The sequence below is a fragment of the Rhinolophus hipposideros genome, assembly GCF_964194185.1.
Source record: "Rhinolophus hipposideros genome assembly, chromosome: 25".
Lineage (NCBI taxonomy): Eukaryota > Metazoa > Chordata > Mammalia > Chiroptera > Rhinolophidae > Rhinolophus > Rhinolophus hipposideros.
Window position 1 is genome coordinate 17,200,279 of NC_138071.1, and position 26,500 is coordinate 17,226,778.

The following is a 26,500-nucleotide window of genomic DNA, read 5'->3' on the forward strand; positions in this document are numbered from 1 at the left end:
GGAAGGAGGAAGAAGAAAGGAAGGAAAGAAGGGAAAAGAAAAGAAAAAAAGAAATTCTTTATCTGAAAAGTTCTGGAACCCTGGGCTGAGAAAAGCGTATGCCTCGGTCCCAAGGCTACGCAGAAGCTTTCCACTTAGTGCCATTTTGTATTTTGCTGACCTTTACTCAACTCTATGCCATTTCTCCCCACCCCCACAAAATGGCACATATTTTCCTTTTGCCTCTCTTAATTTGTTTATTTCTAGCAAGCTTCCTAATATAATTTTATTTTCTGCCACACTGAGAATATAGGATTACTATTTGCTGATAAAACAAAACAATGCAATGTATTGGAAAAAAGACCAGAGGAGGATTTGAAAGTCCTGGGTTCTAAGCCCAGTGTTGATCTAGGTATATCTTTGGTCAAATTAATAAAACCCCATACCTCAGTTACTCAGTCTGGTTATAAGACTGTGTTTCTATTATAATAATCGTAGGTTTACTGATCAGTCAAAGTCTATCCATTTCAAAGGAAAAATGTTATTTTGGTGTCGATTGTGGACGGTGCTGGGAAAACACTTTCTCTTTTCCAGTGCATTTTCTGGGAATAAGTACACTGTTGACAGTAGCAAAAGATTTTACATGTCAATTGTGCATTTTAACCATCACAACCATAGCGTACTGATTTAGTTTCTAATGCTTCTTCTTAGATATAGTCAACGTATCGATCACTGAGTTTAAAGTGTCAGGGCCTTGCCACTTTTTCTGGATGGTGAAATCTTCAGCCCATTGACCACATAATTAGGAGAAATATGTATTCTTATGGAACAAACCTGACCCTATTAGTGTTCGGAGGCTCCTGAGGGAATCAGACGCTGCCTCCAGCCTGGTAAATAATGAGCACGTAACTAACACAACCTGCTCTTCCCAGCAGAAGCAGAAGCCAGCCCACTTTACGGTCTGCAATATGGTCGATGAATCAGAGGCTGCTGAGCTACCCCACCCTGGAGGAGAGACAGCTTTTTCAGGAGCCATAGAGCATGCAGTAGTTTACAGACAGGAACAGAATTTGATGAATTGATTTTCACTGGAAAAGTCTGAGAGATGTCTTTCCCTGACGTTGCTTCGTAGTCCTAAAGCTATAAGCCACTAATGAGTCTCTGCCCATCCCATTGGGGGCTCTTACATGTTGCTAAGCTCTGAGTGGGCCGAAACAAATGATGGGAAAACATGACTCAATTTCCTGCAATGATGGGGGTGATTACAGTAACACCTGAAACCACACCGGCGCGATAGAACTTACACAACTGGTAGAAACGATGTGGAAGTGATTTGCCTTTATTACGAGGTCACAGGTCAGCCCTATTCGTGCAATTTTTCTTTTGGGAGTGGCCACATGCATTCCATTTGAAATAAACCATGAGGCAAATTCTTCATATCATTCATTCCCTATCGCTAAAGCTGGGTTATCCTCCTGCTTGACATTTACAAGTAGCCAGTAACTGAAGGGACGATATCGTGACTGAGATATTCCTCAGCGTCACAAAACAGGCCTTTCCAGACTCAGATTTGCAGGTAGGTGTTCATGCTGCATGTGACTGGGGTTCTGGGAACCTGCCTGTCAAATAAACCACATTCACTCTCAGGCATGTGGTCCCAGTAGCCTTCACAAGCATTAAACCCACTTAGAAAATAATTAGTAATCAAAAAAGCCATTTAAACTCAACTCTCTGAAGCATGGAGGATGCTGTACATCAGTTGAATTATCAGTATAAATATCTACTTTAGTTGTAGACATAATTAGGCTTCCGTAAAAGAAGACATTTCTGTAGATTGTGGAGATGTGGGAATATTTTCATCACTGAAGTATGAGTTTTATAAGGGCTGGATATCAAGGACCCATATCGAGCTGGAGATCCTCTCTTCTCCACTTAGAATGCTGAGATGGTAATGTTTTCGAACCAGCAGGAGTCTGACAGCTGATCTCAGTCAACCAGTAACTGTCCAGGAGTCCCAGCTCCACGACGTCTGGGAAGCTGGTGATAAGCTTCACAAGTTATTTTCACTATATTCGTGAATATGGATGTGCTCATGATATGGCTGCAAAATTACGAAAAGTTTTATTTATCTTTTGGCTGGAGTTACATCAACTCCAGGTATGGCACTTCCTGTAGGCTCCAAAGAAGCAGGGCCTGGACCTGCCTAACTCAGTCACGTGTCCTTAGCTCCCCGAATGGGACCTCATGCGTGCTGGGAACTGAAGATGTGTTGGTTGGATGGTTGGACAAATGGGTAGAAGAGCTGATGACAAGTTCTTTTGGCAGTTACATAAACTTGGATTGCTTTTAGGAAGGAGAAATAATTTATTGTTTAATAAATAGAATTGAGTTAGTTACAAATATTTCAAAACAAACTCTCAGTGAGAGTGAATTAGTAAAGTAAGTTCTGGATATGTAAACTGCCGCCAAGAGTTCTGCCCCAGGTTCCAGGGAAGTTAATTAGCTGGCCCCAAGCTGAGCGGCAGGGTGGCGACAGGGTCAGAATTAGAAGCTAGAACTATTGGTCCACAGCCTTCCCTTCACAAACTGTTGTCTAAACCAGACCAGGTTTCTTTATATGTTTCATCTTTATGAAATCAGACTGTTGTCTGAGATTTAGAAATCAAACATGGGTGGCTCTAAATAAAACTACCTCTCTTGTTGCTTCCTTTTATTCTTATGTATGATAAGTGGAAACTGAATTGAACCTTTTATTTTTCCACATGCAGATGAGACTCTTTTCAGAGGAATTTTGTGGCTTAGGGAATTTGGGGTGATTATATAGCTCCCTTTGAGAATCTGAGGACAGCTGTGGAGCCTAAAGAGATCCTTGTATGCTTAGGCCCGTGAAGTCTTACACACCGCATCAGGCGACTCACAGACCCCAGGTGAAGAACCTGGTTTAGGAATCTGCTGCCATTTGTTGTCCCTTCCATGGTTTCTGATGTCCTCTTGAGGGCTTTCACATTTGCTTCTACTCAGATCAGAATTAAACAGCCTTACTGTTTCGTCCTTTAAAACGCCCCAAAAGGTGCTTTTCACATGGTCCATAAAAAAGTGATTATTTTATTTACAACTAAGGCATTTTCTCTTTTTTTTTTTTTTTTGAGAATATAGAAAATGAAGAAAAATAAAAAAACCTGCTGTAGAATAAAATTGTTCACAGGAACAAAAATCTAAATTATTATGCTATGATGAAGACATAAGTGGAGTTATTGTAGAACATGCATTTTTATCCGAAAATGGAACTGTAGAAAGTGAGACAATTTTGATGCTCTGAAATAGGTATATGAAAATAATATGCACTTATAGTTCTTCAAGAGGAGGCATCCAAAGGAGAAGTCAACCTGAGGTGGTCTGAATGGATTGGGAGGCTCGTTGGTCTAGACAGCCAAATGGAGAGCTGTCTTCCCAGAGTGCTCTCTGCTTTTGGAGCACTGGAGGGACTGGTGCAGGAAAGAAAGGTGAAGATGGACATTCACATGCCTTTTTGGAGGCAATCTCTCCCACTTCACCCTACCCCACCCCACCCTTTTTCTTTTTTACCTGGGAAAATGTCTCAGTTACTAGGAAAGCAAGCGCAGTGTGTTTGATTGGCAAATGACAATGTTTAATAAAAGTAGAGCCTCAAAATCCTCAGAGGAGCTTGAGGCAGGAGCCTGCTCACCTCATTTTATGATCTTCATTGATGACGTTAGTTCTGGTGTTTTGAGGAGACTAACAGGCGGTCGTGCTCTGTGGATTGTGGCTGTATTGATGAGGTACCTCACATCAGTTTTGAACTGAGTCCCAAATAAACAATTCCTAAAGGGCTATTGGCTTTACGGTATCTTCCTAATGACAATGAAAGTGTCCCCCTCGTATTTCGTAGGTCTTTTCTTCCTTAGGCTTTCTTGAAATGGATTGAAGAGTTAGATTTGAGGAACCTTGAGCTTGGGAAGCCATTTCCTCCTCATACATATCGCCCAGGATTTTGCCCCTGAATGGTTTTGTTTTTTACTTCTGCTTCTGCTTCTAGTCTCTATAACCAGCTTTGAATCCTTCAGCGGGTTTCTAGTATTCTTGACTCCTAGTTGGAAAAATAGCTCGTCAGGGATACATTCAGGTGCCCTCAGTAATTAGGGCGGTATTTCACCTGTGCTGTCCAGGTGAGTCGGAGACTAAGTGTCTCTCTCCCGTTTGAAATGGTGAATTGCTTCAGAAAGCCACTGGCAGCCTCGCCCCTTGTCACCTGTACTAATGGCATCCACACTCCCTGGCCTCCTCCCAGCCTGGGGGTAGGACCTACCACTTCTGCTTTGGAATCCTCACTTCATTTTTCAGTGTTTGTAAAATTTCTAAAGGAAATCACCTTTTCCCCGAGTTTGCACTTTCGTGACGGGGCTGTCCCATCCGTTGTCCCAGCACTCGACAGGCACTACCTTCACCTCTTCCAGGTTTCGATTCTCCCAGCCCAAGCGTTCCTTCCATCATTTTATTAGTTTCCTTGGAAGCTGTCCAGACCGTTGATAACAGCCTGCATGTGTCACAAGCGACTGCCACCGATGGCCTTCTCTTCCTAGGCAGCAGGACTCAGGCTGCACTGAGGCAACGTCTCCCAGGCTAATCTCTGGCTTTCAAGGCAGCTACTCATTGCGAGTGATCTCTTACGTGTTTGATTGAAGAGACCGTGTACTCAAAGAACTTAAAAAAAAAAAAAAATCAGATATTACACGAGCAAGCTCTCGTAGAACTACTGTTGACTATAACTATTTCCCTCAATAAATAAGGAATGAAGACACTTAGGAAAAGGAGAAGAATGGTTAATGGGCCTGCTTCTCCTTTTAACCACAACCATGAAAAAAGTACAGTCCTCATTAAAGTGCTATAACGTCGTCCGCTGTAGTGGTTCAATACACTAATGTGTCCCCGCTTTTAGTGCTGTTTTAGTATGTTGACCCTCTGTTCTCTGCAGCTGTAGCTTATTAGTCTTTGTGCCTTTGGAAATGAATATTCATAGTGAGATAGCAGTGATATTATAGGTCCCTTTTGGGGCCGGGAGGGGATTGCTCTTCGCAATGAGGAATGCTGAAAAAAGGCCAAAGCAGGCCAGCACCCCATATTGAATCATGGAGTGTGAGAACTGTACTCAAAGGCTCTGTAAAGTGCAGCTAATGAGTAAACTGAGGCCCCGGGTTACACAGCTACAAACAGGGCAGCCAGGCTGGTATCTGGATCTTTCCATTCCCAGGCTATATTCTTTCCATGACATCATGTTGTCTCCATATTAATTTGCTTGTTTTACTCCTGCTCTAACCCACTGAAAGTGTGAAATGCCAAAAATCTAATTAGAGTTTGACCATGACGGTGAGACATTTGTGACAAAGCTACGGGAGGGCAAAGGAGCGGAAAAGGGTCTTAGTAGGTTAACCACGTAGGTTCTTAGTAGTAAACTCCTATTATATTTGGAGGCATTAATTTCACCGACTGTATTGCAGTTTTTCCTTCTAAAAAATTATCATCGTGACTATTAAAAACTTCTTTAAAACACCCGTAAGTTGATTTACAGAGAATTTATGGAACACCTGTTAAACGCTGATCATTATGGTAAATAGAGTTGGGAATATGGAAGACATATGGTGGTGCTTCCTTTTAAATTCCTTTTTCTTAATTGTGTTATAAGCATCCTATGAAGATTTATAATTATAGGATGACTTCATTAAAATTCTTATGATTGCATTTTAATTTATCATAGGCACCTAGTCCTGTCGCCTAAAAATTTTAGGTTAGATTCTATTTCACTTTCTCCATAGGCAACTTATTTGAGTGAGTGTCGTACTCCTTTAATTTCTTAATGAGATCAGGTCAGGTGAAAGAACAGTTTTGCTTTCCCAGGGTGACAACATCATTTGGAGCCCAGACAGAGGCTGTATTTTATTTTCCGGAATGGAGACCAATAAGATTTAAGGGGTGGAAGGGCTCTCGTGGAAATATGGCCAGAGGGCCGCCCTCCTGATCAATGTTGCCCAGAGGGGCTCCTAAGTTGACTCGAAGGATAAACTAGATGGCTTTGCGTGTTGTAGGCATGGCATCGACATAACATTAAGCTAACACGATTATTTGTAGTGATCCGTGTCTTTGGTTTTACTTGGAAGACACCTGACTGCATTCTGTCAGAATGGGCTCCTTCCCTAGTTATGTGCCCAGGAAGCTAATTATTCAGTCGGAGGGTAATGCAAGACCCTGCCATCTGTCTGCCGATGTAATGGAGTGTCAGCACATCCCAAATAGGACATAATTGGATTGACAGACACAAAGCCAGTTATTAGATTGTTATTATCTGATTGGAAAAAGCAGGCAGAGAAGCATACAACTGTAGCCAAACTAATCTGATGATGTCTGTTGTTCCCGAATGCAGCGGCTGCCGCACAGAATTCATGGGCTTTGAAATCCCTCACTGGCTTAGGGACATTCGGAGTTCCTTCTCTCAGAATTCATCGCTGTATTCTTATTACAAATCATTATAATGCAATCTAATAAAACACAGTTTGCATAAAGATGGGGCCCATTTATAAAACTGTCACCACAGCCACTCTATTAATAGAGCCATTTTAAAGATTTATTGTGAGCATATGTTACTTTTTACAGGGGGCCAGATTGAGAGCTGCAGGATTTGAACATGCAAGAATGTGCTACTGGTGATAATTCAAAAGAAAAATGTAAGCTGTTCTGCCCAAGTAATGTCATTAGACTTGTATTCTTTTCTTTTTAGAGGTGATCATCAACCAGTAGTGTTAAAGAGGCATTAAAGAAAGGTGACGAGGTCTCGAGCCGTGTGACCTAAGCACCTTTTCTCTTTCACAGATGCCAGCTTTCCTGTCTGGCGCCACTGGAGGACAGAGGACACGTGGGATGGGCTAAACATGAGAGTTGGGAAGCAGAACTGGGCTCTGGAGCCTTTTGCTTCTGCAGACAACTAGCAGAGATGGATCTAATGGGGGAGAAGTAGTAAAGATGTGGCTTCCATTCATTCCGTAATTGGTTCAGTGAGAATCCTAACCTCCTGGAGTTTCTAGGCCTTGATGTTCATGGAAAGAACTAGACAGGAGCCTACAAGTTAACAGCTATTCAAAAGGATCTCTAGAGCGCCTGCAGTGTGTGACGTACTTTTCTAAGTAGACAGCCATGACCCAACCTAAGTCTCTGCCCCTGTGGGGCGTCCATTCCAGTGAGGCCCATGCAACATAAGCACGCAAATGTATGTGGTGTATCAGATTATGATCAATTCTACAAAGAAAAAGAGGCAGTTACATGGGATAGAGAGTGATGGGGGAGCTCTTGTAGATGGCACGCCTTCCTTGAACATCTTCAGAGGGTTCTGCCTATGCAGACACCTGGCGGAAGTGAGCTGGGTCCACCTGGAGGAAGAGCCTCCCAGGCAGAAGGACAAGCACTTCCAGAGGCCCAGAGTCCATTGTAAGCATTTTGTCAATGTTACCACCAAGATGCCAGGTGCTGCCAGCTTCCTTTGCCTGATAAAGATCCCCATCATTTCTTGTTTGCGAGTTAGGAAAGATTGATAATATGTATAAAAGGATGTTATAAACCCTAAACAATATATAGACATAAGATATTGTTAGTAAGTTCCAAGAGGGCTCTAGAGATCTCCGTGATTACAGAGCCATTAAAAGTTTCAAAAAAATTCCTACTTAAAGAGACTTAGTGGTGACAGAACTTTTATGACACAAATACTCTATCACATTTACAAATCAATGAACCAGTGAAGTAATTGTCAGACATAGTCCCTGCCATATAGTGAGTGTCCCTTTATTTGGGGCACTTTGCTTACATACACTGGGTGACATACATCACTGCCAACCTTACAGTAACCCCCCAAGGGAGGTATTATTCACCCAGGTGTAGATCAGAGGCTGCAGGGTGAGGGGGGTGTCCTGTAATTAAACATCCGGGAGCTGAGATTCCAACCAGCCCTGTCGGACCCCAAACCCTGTGCTCTCTTCTGCACACCACGCCGTCCAGGAGATCACACCACGGCTTCTTAATAGGAGTGGCACATTGCGTTAGCAACCATGGGACATGCCGAAAAATAAAAGCACCGTCTCTCCTCAGAGAAATGAAAATAGAGTTGGGAAGAGATGATTACCTGAGAAAGAAAGAGGACAGTGAAAGGTGAGGTATAAACATAGAATCACATTCCTTGGACTAGGAAAGCTGGGGAAGAGAGGGAGAGACAATAGGCCTGAAGCTGAGCTTTTAAAAGACAGGCGGAATTTAGATAGGCTATGTCAAACCGCTCCCGTCCTATATGGATGTGAGAATCTACTTCTCCACCTGAGGTGAAAATTGGATAGCATCGTGATTACCTACGGAAATCACTTAGCAGGTCAGAGATGAACTGCTGTCTCTCAGCGTGGGAAACACAGTGCAGCTACATGTTTCTCCAGCTTCTCCCCTCTGTGGTTAAGCTCCAAAAGAACTATTCACCTTGTGAATAACAGGCATTATAGTGCATTAAAAATACATATTGTAAAATACTGGATTACAAAGAAACAAAAACTCAGACACAGCCAACAGTTTAATGGCTGGTTACCAGAGGGTAAAGGGGGAGGGGAGTGGTAGAAGGAGGGAGAAGTGGGTCAAATATATGGTGATGGAAGGAGAATTGACTCTGGGTGGTGAACACACAATGGGATTTATAGATGATGTAATACAGAATTGTGCATTTGAAACCTCTATCCTTTTACTAGCCAATGTCACCCCAATAAAAGTAATTTAAAAAATACTAGATTACATAGTCACACTCAGAAGAGCGAGGTGCTGACACCCCCAGAGGTAGCCAGTAGCTCAGTCTGATCAAGGGCCCTGGATTGGTGTCTCCTGTCCTGCTCACCCGGGACATAGTCTCATCAAGTAGAATGGCAGGCCACATGCCATATTTGCGTTGCCCTCTCTCAGCCCATGTATCACTGACTTCATCTATATTAAATGCTGATGTTCTGAAACTTCACCGAAATGAGGCGTGTTCTGAATGAGTAGAAAAACATACGAGAATGAAAGGTCCAGGGCAGGAATGGTTTTGGATTCTTGTGAAATAATAAGTAAATAAGCATCCCGCAGAGATGTGAGAAAGGAATGGGGCAAGGTCATAGGAGGGCCATGAAAACCAGAGATGGAATGTTGGATTCATGTGATGGAAGTAGAAGCCATTGAAGGTTCTTGAAAAATGGAATATCACTGTGCACGCAATCTTTCACGTACATTAATCTGGTGGTGAAACACTGGGTAGATAGTGAGGGAGTGGGAGAGACCTGTGCAGAGACAGTTGTAATAATCTGGGAGAACAGGATATAGGCCAGAACTACAGACCAGTCATATGAGTAGTGATTGGATTGGTGTGCAGGTGATTTTCTTGTCTTTTCACCTTACTTGATCTCATTAAAGCAATTTAAAGGTAATAATGCACATTCATAGGAGCAGGTTAAATATCAAGAAATTGGTGAATCAGGTAGCTATAGCTTTTTGAAATATACTTTATTATCCATCCATCCATCCTATATTCTTTCTTCCTTCTCTAAATTTAAACTGACAGTGAAACACATTACTTCCCCAGATAACAGTGCCAACGTACCACTGTAAAATGGTGGCATTAGATTAGGTGATGAATATGAAAGTGACTCCAAAATTCTGAAGTCAGATTTGAAACGTCATTATTATTTAGTTTCCATCCCTTCTGAATTCTCTTAAAATCATATTTATATTAGATAGGTAAGTGTATGTATAGCTTGTCCATTTGAAAATAAGTATTTCTTTCAGTGATCCAGTTTCCAATTATTCTGATTCCTCCTGCATTATTATAATAACACCCTCTCCTAGAGAACTAGTTGACCAAAGAGGAAAGGAGTCTTCTTTCTCTCTATCAAGACCTAGAATAATCACTTTGGTTCTCTTTATGATGCTTTAAGGGAAAGGTTCACAACTCCAAGAACAAAAGTTTTGCTGTTTTGTTGTAATAACGTCCCTTTTATTTTCCTCATAAAAGTGTTAAGTAATAGTCATATTATTAAGTAATATCAGTGCACTGAATTTTCTGGCTTCTGATGATATGGTTTTCTTACTCTTGTTTCAAAAGTTCAAACAGTCTTAGGAACTATAGTCAAAGAGAAGTTTATTCATGGAAACATTTCTTGGACATTCCCTGGTCATTGCTTTCTTTCAAGGTTTAGGTGACAGTGTAAACATCTAATTAGGTTCCCAGGGTGGCGACCTAACAGGCAGGTATCTTCTATACTCTAGTAACAATACTACAAAGTGTCACATATGCATAACTTCTTGAGTCAAAGAGCAAGACAGAAAAATTTTAAGATCGTCTCATCCTTTTGTTCCTTTCCGGTGTTACAACTACATAAATAACCATGGAGAATGGAATGACTCAGCCTTGAGGTCAAAGGTTGATCAAACACATCTTTTTTCAAGATGAAAAATATAATGTTACCTGACACCTAGCAGAGCCGCAGCCTGCATGGCAGACACCCACCGGATACGTTCACACAGTGCGGGCCGGCGATGAAGCTGTGGTGTGTGGAGCCAGGGAGATCAGAGAGCATGAAGGTGGCTCTTTTCCCACTCGTTATTGCTTTCTTAGCAATGCTACTTATCACCGTGCTAATTTCCAAGGGGAGCAATGAGATGAGAGACATGAACTGCATTTGGAAATGATTTTCCTCTTATTTGCTGTGAGTGAGACGTAATTTACTAGCATCCCTTCATGCTTATGTTCTCTTCTGGGTTGAGTATGTTATATTTGCTCTTTATGAATAATCAATAGGCCTACTTGCGTCCCCCTGTACCAGAGCATACCCAACTAATAAGAGTCAAAAATTTGTCTTAGCAGCAATACTGTTTGTAATTTATGAATACTTTCTAAAGGTAGAGACTCAAAATTATGAATTAATTAGAGCTTGCACAAATAAAATTAGCTCTTAATTGTCATGGGTAGAGAGATACAAGCATAAAATGATCATTAACACTGGCCAACAGCAAATGAATATATATTTTCTTTACATATGCTCAGCTAAACACAGCCCTAAATTGGCTGGTTTACATCTTGGCCATTTTCAGAGTCAGCTTAACTTACAGCTTCATGTAGGAAGTTTGCACTGAACTTCTGGCAGCGCCCTATGCTAGGCACTGAAGGGTATGCAGTGATAAAGCCAACCAGTCAGTATCTTACCCTCAGAGAACCTAGAATCATGTAGGGAATACATATGCAAACAAACTGCAATGTGGTCCATACCTTTAGCCTGTTAGCCTTTCTAGGGTGTAATTCTCAAGTTCTCTTCCCTCTGGATCAGTTGCTTTCATACCATTTTTTCACAGTAAACATTATATTTTACACCAAGACAAGATTCGGTATACTCTTACATGTATGTGTTTAAACAACCGGAAATAAACAAACAACTAATAAATAAATGCACATAAATAAGACAAACCAATATTTATCATTAATATATGCAGTGCGCTCTGATATGTTCTATCCTATTTAGTCCCACCCACCCCCCACTGCTCCACCACCATCTCTCTATGTGCTGATTGCAACCCTTTAAATTTATTTCATGACCACTAACAGGGTGTGCGTTGTGCTTCAGATTCAACATCCCTTTAGCTTGAGCTGTCTTTAAGAGTAGTTCTGTTTTGTCCCATTTTTCATTCTTCTAGTGGTTTCTGCCGTACAGTAAGCACACCTAACGTTTGCTCACTGAGTGAATAAGTGGATACCCAGATCTGCTGAGAACTAATTTTTGTTCCAACCTGATGAATAGCACAGCTACAGTCCCTATAATCCTGACCAACAGAAATAAGAAAAAATTATCAGTGTGTCATTCTTGTACCGCTATTGAGATGAATATAACAGGGTAATGAATTATATATTATTGAGAAACAATCCATGTAGTTCAAGGGTATGCAAAACACCTACCGCCCTCAAATACTAATACATTTCTCTTCCCTAACGGTCTCTCTTTATTCAGCATGCCATTGAGGATTTTTTTCTGAAAAAAAACGTGACTTATGCAATGAAATCTGCCTTCAATTATTTATGATTTAAATTAATGCAAATAACACTTTCAGACTTGTTATGCTGATGCTCATTAATAAATATTTCATTGGGTATTAGGAAGATTCAGATTGACTAAATGGGGCTCCTTGTCAATGTAAACAAAAGCCCTTGTGTTTTTTGCAACTGTGCAGGCCCAGTTCTAACCGTGTTTGTAAGACCTAGCCAGACAATCTGCTCTAATGTGTCTTTTGGAGCAAAAATTAATGTAAGACCTGGTATTATATTGTTATATTATATTATATTATATTATATTATATTATATTATATTATATTATATTATATTATATTATATTACATTACATTATATTTATTATATTATACCCGGTCTTATAATAAAAGAAGACTGGGTCTTATATTGATTTTTGCTACAAAAGACGCATTAGAGCTGATTGTCCAGCTAGGTCTCATTTTCGGGGAAACACGGTATGTCTAGCTTTCATTAAACCAAATGAATGTTAGGTGGGTACATCTCCAGAAGCATGGATCCCATGGGAACGGGCGTCCCAGAGGGCTCTGCTGTGAAATCATCCTCCAGTTAAACCAAATTTAATCTCATTAGCAGGGTAATCGTGCTGTTAGGAGAAATGGCGAATCAGGTTAAAGAGAAACCCACATAGTCTAATTACTCTTTGACTTTTGTCATTGACGAATAGAACACTGAACTGAGAGGCAAAAGATGCAGATTTTGTGCTTGGCCTAACACTGTGTTTGAATTTCACGAAATCCCAGGTTTCTCACGGCTCCCAGACCTGTGTACGGCATGGTGTCACGCCATAGCATGTTTGGGGATCATGTCCCATAGACAGAAACACATCAACAGTAGTTTCCTGTTGTTTATATCACTTGTTCTTACACGTGCATCTTGCCCACTCATTTTCCCAACAAAGTTGGATGGGTTTGACTTTGCCAGTGTTTTTAAAACTATCAAAAATCTAAAACTTAGCTGTGGAAAGCATACCTTTCCATCTTTGGAAATGAACTCATTGGAAAACTTGCTAGAATTACTGAATCCGTGACCATCGATTTTACTTTCTTCTGAATTCCCATGCTTATGGGCTTGGCCTTTATTTTCAGTACATGGTGTAGAAGAAAGACGGGTGGACTGATTTGGAGCCAGACCCAGATACCATCTTAAAACCTGACAGCAGTGTGACCTTCAGCAAATCCCTTACCTTAGCGGAACTTCAGCTTCTTCCTTGGTAAAGATGCAAATGACTATCGCTGGAAGAACAGCCCTCAAAGCAGAGTGAGGTTCACGTGTGTGCGAGTCCTTTATAAGTGTGAGCATGAGTGACACATAGGAGAGATTATCCTTCATCCACTTGAGTTACTGCACTTGGCATTTCTAGCAGCTAGGGCTCCCTGGTCAGTAACGGTTAGTTGAATTATTTGGTTAGGTGTTTGGGAAGTTTACTGTCATGTTGCAGATTATTGGTGGGATCTTGTATACATGACTATGTTGAAAAAGAGAGGAAATACAGCGAATACCTCCTGTCCAAAAGGAGTTTATTATTAGGTTGGTGCAAAAGTAATTGCAGTTTCACAGGTTAAAAATTATGCGAAAACCGCAACTACTTTTGCACCAACCTAATCTATAGCTGCCAAAACAAGATATGCACGTGGGAAATAATGTAAAAGCATGTAAAGGTATTACTAAACATGAATGCACAGAGTAGCAATCTGAATACATAAATACTACATGCAAAACTGACTCTTGTGCCTGCGGCTGCCATACCTCTGGCCATAATTTTGCATTGTCGACCTGATAAAAATGGACAATTTTATGTCTGCTATCGTGTTGAAAATAAATTATCAGAGGGAACCGTCTGCCACTATGATGGGCTAGAAATTTTTTACAAGTTTCACATGACACAAAGTAGTTTCCTGAAATATTTTTTTCCATTAAAATGTACTTTCATATTTGTGCTATGATAAGGCATATATTCCATACATTTTTTTCTCATTGCTTTGAAAACAGGAGGCATTTCAAAGGGATTAAGAAGTAAAATCGGCAGTTACAAAACAGACATGAGGATGTAAAGTGCAGCATAGGGAATATCATCAGTAATATCGTAATAACTATGTATGGTGTCAGGTGGGTCCTAGACTAATGGGGGATCACTTCCTAAGTTATGTAAATGTCTAACCACTATACTGTACACCTGAAACTATTATAATATTGAATGTCAACTGTAATTGAAAAACTTTTCAAAAGAAAGAAAACAGGAGACATTTCTTAGATGAAACCAGAGCTTACATTGAGGTTTTTTTCCATGTTCTAACTACTTCTACAGAGTTTTTATGTCTCCTGCATATTCAGCTGCAATTCGTAATAAGAATCAGCCCAAGTGTATAACTCACTGATTGCAGACCCTAACTGGTGGGCCGCTGCGTTGTCTTCTGTGTGTTTTAGGTATTTGTCTTCAACATAATCCAGTGGAATGTCAGTTCTGCAGGAACTGATCGTATTGTAATTGAAATTCTTTTATAGGGTCTAGTTTTTCTTTGGAAATGTTGTATATCCCATCACTTTAATGCCTATATGATTGATTGATATCCACCTACAAATCATTGGCTACACAGGAGGCTTTTTCCCCCGTATTATTCCATATACATATGTAATTATATACTTTTCTGTGCTTCAGATTTGTTAGCATAATATTTTTTCAGTGCACAAGGTTATTAAAATACTATTGACTATTTCCACTATGCTGTGCATTACATCCCATGACTTATTTATTTTATAACTGGATGTTTGTACCTCTTATTCCCTTCTCTCTTTTTTGCCCTCCCCACCCTCTTCCCCTCTGGCAACCATCATTTTGTTCTCTCTGTCTGTGAGTCTCTTAGCAGAATTTTTAAACATTTATTTAGCCTGACAGAAGAAGTGAAAACATGAATAACATAGAATGGTAGGAATGATGAAGTCTTTAATTCCTATATAGTAAGTGGACCTTTTTAATGAATCTATAAGACAGAAATGATTCCGAGGCCTCTGAAAAGAAAGACAGTAATAGTAGAATGCCAGATGAGATGGCTTAAAAATGTTTAGCTTCATTCACTTTCAATATGAAGTTGCTGTTACTCCAACCCATTTTGTCATGTTGAAACCCTGAGAGTATAATATGACAATAAATTGGCCAAAAGTGAGACTCTAGAAATCCGATAATTGCTTCCAAATAGGAAACAGCTCTGTAGGAGGTATATTTGAGGAGAACTTTGAGCCATTGTGGAATATAACTTTGCGAATATTGTTGCAAGATAATTATACATATTGGTCTGGGAATGTGTGGCTGTGGGAGCTGAGAAAAGAAACAACGGTGATACAAGAAGATTATCATGGCTTAATTGAAATAATCAAGTATGTGAACAAAGGAGATACAAGTAGAAAAGTTTAGGGGACAGGAAATGTCTGTGACTCGCAGAAAAGTTTAGGGGACAGGAAATGTCTGTTGCCTAGGGGATCGCTCACTATTTTCCAGCCACTTTTTCTTACAACACTTTGCATTCAGGCTGGCAGTTAATTATATGATAATAAACATAAGAGTGGGATAAGAGACATAATCTAAGTTCAGGAACAACGTTAGCTGCCAAATAGGCTCATCAGAGATCATTCAGAACTGAGTTTTTCAAAGCATTCACTTATTAAATATAGTAAAATGCATTCTGTTGAGGAACAGTGAAGACGAGAATCAAGTGGCCAGCCAGTCTCTTCCAACAAACACATACTATAATTTTATCCCAGCAGACTGTCACTTGTGTTTTTGACACACGAAATGCTTCCAGTCTCTGGCGTGTCATTGCAGTATTCAGCGTAGGCCAGATTCACTAAATTCCACATTACCAGGAAAATGACCAAGTTTCGATTTGCTAATCGTTCGCCTAAAAAATGCCTCATGTTAATACATTTTATTGCGTGCCTCATTTCACTGCACAACCTTCTCTTTGTTCTTTCTCTATCTCTATTCTTTATTCACCTTGTTTAGCCTGCCATATTGATTCTCTAAAACATAGCTTCAAAATAATCTGTGCATTTACAACACTTTTACAAAACACTAGCCTTTTAAAACAAGCCCAAATAGTTTGTGATAGAAACACAATATTATGGTTTGGTCAAGTATCTGTTAACTGTGTCCATTGTGTTGGATACCGTGTTAAGTGCTTCAAGTATGATTCACAAATACACAAAACGCAACTGCTGCTCTGAAGGAGCTTAATTCTAATAGGAGAGAGTAAACACAGAGTGAGAGAAATGACTAATGCTGTGTAATGAAGTAAAGTAGTTCAAGTTAATAAAGTAGTTTAAAGAGATCAGGGAAAACGATGAGTGAGTGAGCTTTGAATAGGCCCTTGAAGGAGGGTTATAGTGAAAATGACAGTTTTTCAAGCCTTTACTTGAACTTACATACCACGATTTAGAAAATGCCTACATGGACTAAAAGTAGACCACAGAGATATGAGAAAAGGCATAGAGTTTTGTTTGTTTGTTTATTTTTTAATGTAGGGAGTACACAGAAAGCAAAATTTCCTAATGAGTAGAGTAACAATATGTTGGACTTATTTCTTGATACTTACTAGTTATCAAACACTGTCTACAGTAAACAATGGGGAGAATGTTCTCGGCAAATGGACCAGCATGTATAAAGACCCGGAGGCGAGAAGATGAAACCCGGATGCATTCATGAAACTACGTAGTTATATATTCTATGTCTTAATGAGATTAATATAATAGCTGTGCGTTAGATAAACTGAAGAAGGGATCAAAGATGGAAAAAAAACAGGAGATTGTTTAGGGAGACCTGGGAAAGAAATTACCTTACATTAAGTTCTGTTCATTCATCTACACCATCTCATTTAATAAAAGCCTGAGTGGTGGTGCTGGATGGACGCACAGGGAGGTCTGCCCAGGCTCCCGCAAGGAGCTGATGGAGGGGCACCGTTCATGTCATGTGCTGTGGGAATGATCGTCCCTGAGCCACGATTCTTTCACTGTGGATGTTTTGGCCCCAGCACAGCACATGGCGTACGGTAGACTTCCCATAAATACTCTCAACTCAATGAAAGAATGAACAGTGAATAGATGCGTGAACATAAAAGATAACATAAAAAGAATGCCTCTAAGTCTGGAAGTCTTGCATAAGTGGCAAAGCTGAAAATAAGAGAAAGACATTAAAAGATGATCCAGGGTCAGCCTGGGTAACTGAAATGAGGATGGTCCAGAAATAGAGACAGGGAAGGGGTGAATTAAAATTACACTGGAGGACAGCCATAATGTGTCCCGTTTTAGACATAGTTTGAATGATCAAGAGGACATCCAGTTGAAAGTTTCTAACAGGTGGTTAGAAATGCAGGTCAGAAGCTTGGGGAAAGAAGTCAGAGCTAGAGATAAGATTGATTATATTTCAAGAGAAATAATTTGATTTTTGCTATATTCACATTTTTTTGTTAGCAGTGTCATGGTCCTGTCCATCCACACAAGGCTCCATGATGTCAGCACACACTCTAGGGCTTCCCACGTGGACCTCTGTTGACTGTGCTCTGCTTTCAGCCTCCCTCAAGAGTCCTAACGCGAAGAGCAAACATCCGGGAGGCAGCGGCGTTAGAATAAACATTGTGGAGTGATGCTTCAGCCCAGCGTGGCCTCTGGAGCCAAACCACCCAAGTTCAAATTTGGCCCCATCACTTAGTAGCTATATGACCTTGGGGGAGTACTTCACCTTTGTGTGCCTTCATTATTTCTTCTTCCAGATGACAACTGTAGAAGGACTTTACTTCATAGTGTTGGGAGGAGTAAGGGAAGCAAAGCAGCCTTAAAATAGTGCTGGCGTATTTTAAACACAATGTAACTGTCAGCTGTTAATGTCACTGTTACTTTCTTACTTACTCAGTTTCATGATATGTAAAATGCAGATAACAATAGCACAGACATCACTGGGTTATTGTGAGAATTGCATAAAATAATCTTTGTAAAGCTTTTCCATCAGGACATGGTAGGAGCCCAATAAATGTAAGCAATTATTAGTGCAGTTTCTACTGACATAGCAACAGGTGGAAGATTTGCCAGATTCCTCTGGGTCTTGCATGAAAATATCTAAAGGCCAAACAGATGTGGGACACTTAAAATGAAGTATATTTAATACATTACACATAAGTTTCAGGCGATATAATAAACATTTTGTAATAAGTCACAATTTTTCTTGAAAATTTTTCAAATAGCCTTATCTTTTATTAAAAAGAAATATAAAGGACAGGTTATTTTACAATGTTCAGTTGGTGCAAAAGTAATTGTGGATTTTGCAATTATTTTCAACCTTTTAAACTGCAATTACTTTTGCACCAACCTAATATTATAAATAAGATAAATGGAAAAGATAAAAACAAAATTCCAAAAAGCAGGATTATCATTTTGTCTCTGAGCTTTATATCAATAACCCTTATCTATTTCTTTACATGCGTTTTTGGTTTAAAAAAAAAAGAGATTGCTTGTATTAAGGGTTAGAGCTTGAATTACTTCAATTTCCAAGTTATATGGTTAAAAAAATTTAAACAGCTGTCATTTTAAACAGGCTTACTTTTTTTACCTAAAGTGCTTTTCAGTCTGGAGGGAACACTCAAATGTCATCAAAAATCACTTGGCAATATACTCATGGTGAGACATTTTACAGTTAAATTTGTTTACAAGCCTGCAGAGTTCAAATTTTGTAGATCATATTCTTTTCTCCCTTTTCTTAACAACTTCCACAGGTCTTTTTCCTTCTCTGGTCCTAGGTGTGAATTTCGCTCATTACAAATAAGAGCACCCAAATCCCTTTTTATTTCATTAGCTCAGCAAATTGTCTCCTAGACTGAGGACGTGATCAGGCTCTGCAATGAGGAGTTTCTTTTGAATTTTTACCCAGAAAAATGTGTACAAGAGGAGTCGCCCTCAGCCTGAAAAGTTTCGGACTGTTGGGGGGGCCTTTTCCGGATGTGCCCAGGAATTAAGAGGCAAATGTGCTCCAAAGGGCATCCACCTTAATGGATTTGTCTTCGGTTTTCCTGTTCCACTGATTTATGGTCTTACATATGCCTGTTGCTGCTGTTTCTGAATGCGTCTCCTGTAAATCATTTCTAGGTGATGTTTTTCGAGTCCGTTGACTATGTCTCTGATCCAAGCAAGTCGAACGTATCTCCAATCAATTCCTCCGAGGCTCCTTTCCTTCTTTGCCCAAGTTGTTTTCAGTTTGCTCTGTGCCTTAAATGTCGTTTCTGAGAGTAACTAAGGAAGAAGCATGTCTTATAGGAGCCATGCTTGCTGGGCGTCTTCTCTCTCTGCACACTGAGTTGTCTCTGGACTTTGGCGTGGCTTCACTTGGGTTTGATTCCAAAGGCCCATTTACCTGAGTACAGCTAACTGGGCACAGTTCTTTGTGCAAGGATGGGCTCATGTCTGGGAATGGATTTCATTATGGATTGTAGATTGACGTTTTTTTCATATAAATCAAGCATGGTAGGGACTTTGAGTATACTCTCAGGAAAGTTTCCTATGTTCCTTAGAGAGAGGTGCAGAAAGTGTCATCTGCACGCAGAACTCTGGTATTAGCGCTGCTTGGCATCTTTTTACATGGGCCTGTATATTCCGGGAAAGTTCTGCACTTGGCGCTCAGTATTTCATTCTCTTTCTGTGGCCAACGATGATTTTGATTTACTTATGTTGAGGGCAAGTGTCATTTCATTTTCTCTTTGTAATGCACGTGTCATTCATGCTATGGGGTTTGTTACTGCTGCTGTTTGCATTCTTTTCCCATAAAACCAAAACACAAAATCGAAGGTGCACATTTCATAAAATTCAGAATTCTGGCTTTTGGAGCACAAAGAATGCGTTCACGTCTCTCTCACGAATAATGTATCACTGTATATTGCCAATTGAGTTTTTAATGTATACGTTTATAAATATCCATGTCGTAGGACATTACTGAGTACTTGTATTAAATGTGACAGTAGAGTACTGCACAGTGAGGAGGGTGCCGTGGGGACTTACCTTTGAATAGGCTTGACTACTTACACAGAGCTTCTGCAGGCTTAGAATATCATGCAACTTTTCAAATAGAAGCCTTGGACTAAAAGGAGGGACAGGAGATGATTCAGATTTTTAAGTGTGCCTTTAAAGCTATTATGCAGTAGATGAGATCCAGAGCTTCTCAGTGGGGGCAAGCATGGTTCGTCTCTGCAGAGAGTCAAGACTAGGTTAGAAGATTACTGGAAATGCAATGCTGAGAAAACCTGCAGAACGCAGAATGTCAGAGGGACAAATACACATTCCTACTGAATCCAATACATGGCATCAGGAGAAAAGCCCCTAAGCCTTTCCGATAAATATTTGGTGTACATTATTCAGCATAAACTACCAAAATAATATACAGCGAAGTCAGGAAACATCACAGTGTAAAGAACTAAAATATTGTTTGTTGTATGCTACTGATTATATACAAATGTATGCAGTAAAAATGTAATTAGCAATAAACACTGCCAAACCATTCATGAGACAAGCATGAATGCATTCTTTGTGCTCCAAAAGCCAGAGTTCTGAATTTGAATTTTCAGAAAATTTGCACCTTTGGTTTTGTATTTGGGAGGTATGGGAAGATGACGTTTTCCCATGGTTGGGTTTAAGTTCTGCCTTTCTGGCAAGAATATCAGAGAAGTGATGCTGTGTTTTCCTCTATCATATCAGGAGGCACATGGTATCGTTTTGTTCCATTACTGATAATACTGGCCATAGAACTGAAAAACACCATGAAGGTATGAATGTAAGGAATACATATTTACTGTGAGCAACTATTTTTCTTCAAATGACTAAATATCATTGCAACTTCTAAAATACACTAAAGGCCCTCTGTGTTCAAGGATATTTCCAGCTGGTAGCAGCCATAATTCTTGGCTGAGATAAGATGGAAGAAGTGGAGCTTTACAGTGAAATGGAATTTGCAATGAGGAGGCTGGGTTAAGCCAGGGCTTGGAAAGCTTGAGTGAAATTTTAATTAGTTCACAATTTCTCTGCATAGAAATAAAAAAGATAAAAATTTTGAAAATGCTGAGTGAAATTTAGGTAGGGTACACCCACGTTTGCATTCCACAGGACACATACTAAATGTAGAGTAACTTTAAAAATATGTCCGTATTTTAGGAGGCTCCCTAGTCGATGATATTCTGAAAAGAAAATCTTTGGTTAAATATTTACAAATAACAATATTGAATTTTAGAAATAAGACCCATGCTTTAGACATTCAAATGCAATGAAAATCTCTTGCCTACTTACTTCTTTTTTGGTGCAGCCTTCTTCACAGCCTTAGGTTTAGGAGGCTGGGTGAGTAAGATTCCTCAAAAGCCTGTAATTAGATCCTCCGCCTACATCTAGTGTTATGTAGCTCCTTTCCTTTGATTCTCATTCTCTTCCTGTACACACAGATGGACCTGGGCTCTGTCTGCCTTCTCATCATTTACAAGGATCAGAAATCCCGGGTGTGAAAGAACTTCATGAGATAATACCCTTCTGACAGGGTTCCATCTGTGTTCGTCTTAACTTTGAAGTGGAGTGTTTTCCTTCCTAATGAGATTCTTATGAGTGTGAAAAATTCAGTGCTAGCTTTCTTCCAGAGACTGATGGGGAGCATTTTGGAAAACCTGGGCTTTTTGATGATTTCCCTTTAAGCCTTGAACCTCTCCTGTCTCCCATTCACCAGATCGCTTAATATACTGTGGGAATTTGGGGGGATGCAAAACAGACACACCCCTGGAAAATGACGAGGCGCTATGCCCAATAACTTGTGGAAGTACTTCAGCAGAAACAAAATGAAGATGTTCACCGTAGGATTACCTATAATAAAACCAGGAGGCAGAATTAATACTTGCTAATTGATATTTGGTTTAGTAATGTTGTGTTCATTATAGCATGATGGAATGAGTCTGTCATACTCTGCAAAGGAGCAGAATGTAAAGTAGTGTGAACAACCATATGTGCAAAGTAAAAAACAATGTGGGAAGGTGAGCAAGGACTGGGTAATTCTCTTTCTGTAAAGAGGCAACCGTAGTGACGATAGGGGCCACGTTTTCTTTCGTTCTTTAAGTTTTTTATTTTATTTTTTATTTGGACCTCTAATCTGAATTCTTGGGAAAAGAGCATTGTGTGTGTGTGTGTGTGTGTGTGTGTGTGTGTGTGTGTGTGTGTCAGAGAGGACATGCTCTAGATTCAGTAACTATGGGTTGAAGATAAAGGATCTGTTAAATATTTTATTCAACACTTTCCTCACCAGATATTTCCTGAGAGCCTACTATGTGCTAGACACAAAATAATATTAGATACTGAGGGTATAGCATTGAGCAATTCACCCTTGGCCGCTGGCCATGTGGGGCTTTTTGGTTATACAAATAGCTGCAGCGACCATTGACTTAGCAGTTACTATGGATCAACCTCTGGACTGAGTGCTTCATTTTTCTTTCCTCATTTACTCATCAGAACAATCCTATGCATCATCATGTGCATTTTACAGATTGCAAACATGAGGTTACAAGAGGCTACCCAACCTGCCCAAGACTGTACATTCAAGGTTCTCACTCAGGAAACCCTCCTCTCAGCGCTGCTCTTGGCCACTCAACCTTCTGGAAATTATTTCTCTTGCCATGACGAGGGGTCTGGTTTGCTCCTGGATGCCTAGGAAAGTGTTTATACTGTCTCCTTCCCACCCAAGAAAAAGTGACTTGTCCACTGAATGTAATTGCTTCCCATTTTTGACTGGAAGTTACAAAGGGGGCAACTGAGATGGCCCTAATTTTCCTCTTTCATTCTCTCTCAAGTGTCTCATGCTTTCTGCACAGCGAGGGCTCCCACAGCTCTGAAGCAGATTGGGAAACAGGGTAAATGGGCCCCCTCGAGTTAGGGATGACAGCATCAACCTGGGTGTGTCATTTTAAACTGCCGTGTGTGCTTTAGGGGATAAATGATTTGTGTTTGGAGAAATCATTCAGCTGTGTGTGATGGGAACTCCTCCATCAGTGCTGCTCAGGGCTGGTTCCTTTTCTAGAGACAGGAAAGGCAGATGCGAGACTAGGAAAAAAAGAAGTGGGGGTAATTCAGAGCCTTCTGTCACTGTTTAGGAGCAGATTAACTACTAAAAATTTTGTTCTAATAAGTGTTAAAGATTTTTGGAAATGTAAGAAGTCCTTGTGCTCAGAAGACTCTCTAAATCTCAGTGAAAAGAATAAATAGGGATTCTGATGATTGATCCCTATAATATTAAAAAAAATGATGGAAGATCTCTGCTGTCTTTACTCATTAGCAGATTCATAACAGTGGTGTTCTTTCAGAGGCCAGCCAAGAAGACCGAGATGCACCTAGGTGAGGGACTTCCCTGGGTTCTCAATGAGATCAGAAGGGGTCAACATGGCAGGATGTGGGATTTGGGGATCTTCAAATTGTGGCCATGGTTAACTCTCTACTTGTACTTCTTTGTTTTTCCCTGCCTCCTTCCACTCACTCTCGTAAAGATTTACTATATTTTGTTTTGGGTCATGCTTTTATTTCCCTCGCCATATTGATAACCTCTGTTATGAAGCCTCAACGCTGTTTCTCATGGCTTCTCGAGTTCCACTTTTTTTCCTGCATTCATTGGGTTACTTTTTCATTATAATAATTCTGTATGTACTCCCTCTTTCCCTACACACACACGCACACACACACACACCAGAGGTTAATGGAGTGTTTAACTGGTCATATGCAAGATTAACCATGATTTATTTATTAATTAAGTAAAGGAAACTCTTTATTAGGCTAAACAGCGAAACTTAAGGGACATTTATATACCAAACTTTAAATGTGCTCTAGTGAGAAAGCAGTTTATGAAGTACAGTCTTTGATATGTGTAGGTAATTTTTGTATTTTATAATTTAATTTTATTTGAGTTGCTGCGACATTCATGGTTTTTAAAAATCAAATGATTCGAAAAAGTTATAACTGAAAAGTCTCACTCTCACTCCTCTTCCAGACCTCGCCTCCATCCCTGCTTTTATTAATGTTTGGTGAGTCCTTCCAGGATGCCTTTATAATAAAATAAACAAATGAAGATATATAATTCTTACACAAAAGTCGGTGTAGTAAATACTGCTATACACATATTGGTTTGCACCTTGCTTTTTTTCTCACTTAGCAGTATATCCTGGAGATCGTTCCACGTTAGTGCATCAAAAGCTTCCATGTTTGCTGGGGGCAGGGGTTGGGAATCGCTGCACCATGATTTCTTTAATCCCTAACCCCGATGCGTTTTGTTTTTGTTTTTGTTTTCAGTGGTTTCCAGTCTTTTGCCATTAAAATAATGCTGCACTGATCTATGTAATCATGTTTAGAAATGACTGTCAAAAAAATTTCCAGGAAGTAGGATTTCTGGGTCAAAGGGAAATGCATTTGTGAGTTTGAATGATAGTGCCAACTTGCCCTTTGTAAAGGGTTGTGCCATTTTCCACTCCCATCAACAACAAAGGAGAATGCCCGCTCCCCATACTTGTGCCAACAGAGTGTGTTTTCAGACAATTGGAATTTGACCAATGCATTGATGTAAAAAATAGCATTTCCGTATAGTTTACTTTTTTTCCTCATTATCAGTGAAGTTAAGACTATTTTCTTATGTTTAACGACCATTGTATTTCTTTCACTGTAAATGTTTTGTATCCTTTGATCATTTTTCTACTAATTCCTTCAGTTATTTCCCTGTCATCTGTAATGTCTTCTCAATTAGTCATTTTTTTTTGCTTTATTTCATTTGATTTCATTTTCCTTCTAGATTTTTATTGAGAAAAAATTTAAGTATAATACAGCCCTTGCTTTGCATAGCGTTGTGGAGCTGTAAAAATTACCTGCACAGCAGTCTTCATCAATGGGGAAAACCACAACTGTTCCATGACTTTAAGAATTTTTATCGAAACATTAAAAACTCTCTGTTATAAATGTGTACAGACATGGAAAAATAAGAAAACTAATAATGTATTGAGTCCACGGTGGCATTACAAGCATTGAGAAATAGTGTTTTATTTCATTGCTAAAATCTTATCAAGAGTAAACAATGCTTGCCACCTTCTTTTTGCTATTGACAATCCACAATGAGCATCTTCTCTACGCCTTGCTGAAATGTCAGACCTCCTTCTGTAATAAGTTTGGATCAACTGTCAGCATTTTATCCTTTGCTTTTCATTGTCATGAAATATCTCCAAGAATTCTATAATGTGAAACTTTTCGCTGCCAGTATCACTTACTCTGGACCACCTTCATCCCTTTTCTCACAACCACTTTCCTTACTTATTTAGGTCAACAAGTTCACCTTCACTCTGGCTGCGCCTGCCTCTCAAATGGGGTCTGTGTCCACAATCCCATGGTCAGCGAGATTTCTATAAATTTACTGACATTCAATTCAAATTTCACACACACTATTATTTGTTTGTTTGTTTTCTGTACTTTTATCTTTTTTTGGTCAATTCCCTCTTTTAATTATCCTTTGTAAAATATCACATGGGTTTATCACTGACCAAGGGACAGCACAACTACATGCTCTGCCGTCTGTACGTGAACTGAGTAACAGATGTACAGTAACCAGTCACCCACACACTTGGAAAGTAGTGACATGATCACTGATCATGACGAACAGCGATTGAGTCACGTAGAGATTTCTGATCTGAAGAGCTAGCCTCAAAGTTTGTACTTTATGCCACTACTCACAGTTAATGCCTGTGGCAACTGGCATTTAAACCTTGGTTTTGGAGGATCGGTGTTATAAACAAAACTGTAGTAACTTAAATTTGTGCCTATCAGAGCCATACAAAGCAGCAACTGCCAGTGTAGAAAAGTACAAAGAGTAATATAAACAACATCTGCACAGTCATCTCAGCTTTGACAGTGATTAACTTTCCGCCCTATATGCTTTAAGTGTTTTTAAAAGGAAATAGATCATTACAAATCAAGGTGAAGTTCTCCTCTGCTCCCACCCACCTCCCAGCCTGTTCCCTTTCGTAACGTCCCAACTCACCTATCGTCATGAATTAAAAGTATTTTCTTTATCTTCTCTCTCTTTCTCTGTCTCTCTTTCTCTCTCTCTCTCTTTCTCTCTCTCTCTCTCTCTCTCTCTCTCTCTCTCTCTCTCTCTCGTATTTCTATGTGCATATATAAAGTTCGCAATGAAAATTATGTAGTATTTGGGCTTGTAATTTTAAATTTGCATCATAATTTGTTTTCTGTTTATCATGTGCTGCTTCTTTTATTCTTATTTCCTTCTTTAATTAATAAAAACATTTTCCCCTTTTCCCCTCTAGTTTAGAAGTCATGTTTTGTATTTCATCCTATTTCTA

At 39.7% G+C, this 26,500-nt stretch overlaps 1 protein-coding gene across 1 annotated transcript in view; it reads left to right on the top strand.

Annotated features, from left to right (window-relative positions):
- Positions 1–26,500, top strand: part of EXOC4 (exocyst complex component 4) — a 644,300-nt gene that overhangs the window by 421,222 nt on the left and 196,578 nt on the right. The gene's annotated exons all lie outside the window — the stretch shown is intronic.